The sequence below is a fragment of the Priapulus caudatus genome, unplaced genomic scaffold, assembly GCF_000485595.1.
Source record: "Priapulus caudatus unplaced genomic scaffold, Priapulus_caudatus-5.0.1 Scaffold408, whole genome shotgun sequence".
Lineage (NCBI taxonomy): Eukaryota > Metazoa > Priapulida > Priapulimorpha > Priapulimorphida > Priapulidae > Priapulus > Priapulus caudatus.
The window spans coordinates 156,170-158,994 of NW_014577469.1; the positions used below are offsets into that span (position 1 = coordinate 156,170).

The 2,825-nt window shown below is 46.9% G+C and overlaps 1 protein-coding gene across 1 annotated transcript in view; it reads right to left on the minus strand.

Moving 5' to 3' along the window:
• LOC106810066 (myotubularin-related protein 6-like) overlaps positions 1-2,825 on the minus strand; it is a 46,333-nt gene that overhangs the window by 27,341 nt on the left and 16,167 nt on the right. The window lies entirely within an intron of this gene.

A 2,825-nucleotide genomic window follows, 5' to 3' on the forward strand; every position in this document is an offset into this window, starting at 1 on the left:
TTTTGATTATTTGATTCTATTCCAATGTCTGCTGACCTGATGAAGAGATGTAATCTCTAAAGCTCGTCAATTAAACTTTAAACACCCTTATTCTATACCTTGACTTTGTTTTTATCTACACGGGTGTTCGTGTGTGATTATTATTATATATATATATATATATATATATATATATCATAATAACATATAATAACCATATAATAATAACTTTAAAATAGATCCTGCGATGGATCAAGCGTTAATTCCAGCTCGTTACATTCATCCAGCAAGGATGAAGAAGCTCTGGGAAATTTGTGAAAACTCGCTAAAACTTATATTCTGCAGGCGACCACGGCACGAAAGGTAGATTGTATTTTCATTTGGAGTTTGCGTTCTACGCTTCGCTTTTATATCCATAAATAGTATATTCTGAGTTCCCTAGGGGCGCACTATCCGGAAATCTAGCACACTGTCTACCCGCGGTGTCTCTCGAAACGACTAGTAATTATTTATTGGAGGCGGCAACGCACAATTGACGTTACTGCCTCTTTCCAGGTACCTCGATGAGTGGGCGTTCGTGTGCGTGCGTGTGTGTGCGTGTGTGCGCGTGTGCGTGTGCGGGGGCCGGTATATGCGCGTGCGTGTACTTACGGGTGCGTGTGCACACACACATACTCACACACACACGCACGCACGCATGCACACACATAAACACGCACACGCACGCACGCAAACACATACACCCACGCAAACATGCAAACGCACACGTACACGCGCACACGTACACGCAGACACACGCATGCATGTACGCACGCACACAAACACACATACACACGTACGCATGCACACGCAAACACGCAAACACACAGACATATACATACACACGCGCGCTCATGCAAACACGCACGCACGCACGCACGCACGCACACACGCGAGCGCGCAGCATCCTCCACGATCGATGCTAAACGCCGGCTCGTTGTCCATACACCTCGAGATACACGCGAGCGCTGACATGTTTACAGCCGGATAAAATGACGGGTTATATATATATATATATATATATATATATATATATATATATATATATATATATATGTTTGACTCTGTGCTCGTACAAGGATGACCCACGTGACACGCTGTTGTTTCATTAGCATTCAGTTATATTTGTTCTGCTTCAGTCGCCGTCCATGACTCCTGCCATTCCTCATATGTAATCTCCTCGCTCGCTACTACAAGCGAACCGTTGCGTTTTGTTGTGATTTTAATGCCAAGGGAACAATAACATAAAACAAGTTAGCAACATATAATTACGCGCTGCTGTTTGGTATAACGCGTCTGCGGCGATGTGATTTCGTCTGTATTTTTGCGTGTTGTGTATCGCTGAATTTGGCTGCCCGTATGCCGTCTGTCGGACTATTGACGGCGAGTCATCGCCGCAATTTCATTACAATACCGAAGATCGGAATAAATATTGAAAGAAAGTTGAAACTGTAGCATTGCCAATTGTGAACCTACGTGAGACAGCAATCGCCATGACGCAATGGAGGCCTGCTCCGATACATTTCTGCGTCACTCGCTATAGTATTTAGCAAATATAAACGATAGTCTCTAGCTAGCGCTCGGGAGAGCAGAAAGAGATAACGAATAGCAAGTGTACAAAACGGCTCTTTATTCTAAGAGAGAGAGAGAGAGAGAGAGAGAGAGAGAGAGAGAGAGAGAGAGAGAAGAGAGAGAGAGAGGGGAGAAGAGAGCAAAAAGAGAGACGAAAGAGACGAGAGAGAGAGTAGGTGGAGTACGCGTGTGCACGCGTGTGTGTACGTAATTGGCGTAAAACCATGTCGTGAAGCCGGGTACAATAAGCCAATTCGTCGCTGCCCAGAGCCACAAGTACCTCTACCGTCACGCTCCTACTCTAATGGCTAACAGAGCCACATGTGCCTTTACCGCCACGTTCTTTTTACTCTAATGCCTTACAGGAACACGCGTGCCTTTACCGCCACGTTCCTTCTACTCTAATGGCTAACAGAGCCACGCGTGCCTTTACCGCCACGTTCCTTTTACTCTATAATGGCTAACAGAGCCACAAGTACCTCTACCGTCACGCTCCTACTCTAATGGCTAACAGAGCCAAATGTGCCTTTACCGCCACGTTCTTTTTACTCTAATGCCTTACAGAAGCACGCGTGCCTTTACCACTATTCTCATTCTACTATATAATGCCTTACAGGAACACGCGTGCCTTTACCGCCACGTTATCTCTATTCTATTGACCTATTCTACAAAGTATCAGAATCTACTAGCATCAAGGAGTCATCCCCGACGATCGCTTCACTTCCTCCGCGATGATTCATGCCTGCGATTATATTACACACTCACATACACAGTGAGTCGTTCGTCGAGTAAGGGATGCAGGGCGGGGGGATGCAGGGCAGGGGGGCCAGGGCCGGGGGAGGGGGCAGGGGCCGGGGGAGGGGGCAGGGCTGTCTGGCATCTTCCGCGCTGAGTAAGCGCCGCTCATTTGCGCGCTGATGCAGAAGATAATGTGAGACCGTGACGCAATGAATGCATTTCCGCTGGCGGAGGTCGAATATTGATAAGTGATTGCGTATTTATCTAACAACCGAATATAGAGAAGGTTACGTCTTCCATCCTTCCTGCCTCTCTCACTCCCCCCCCCCTTTCTCTCTCTCTCTCTTTCGCTCTGTCTTTCTCTCTCTGTGTTTCTCTCTCTCGCTCTCTCACTCTCTCTCTCGCGCGGTTTGACCTATCACTCTCTCTCACACACACACACACACACACACACACACACACACACACACACACACACACACACACACACACACACT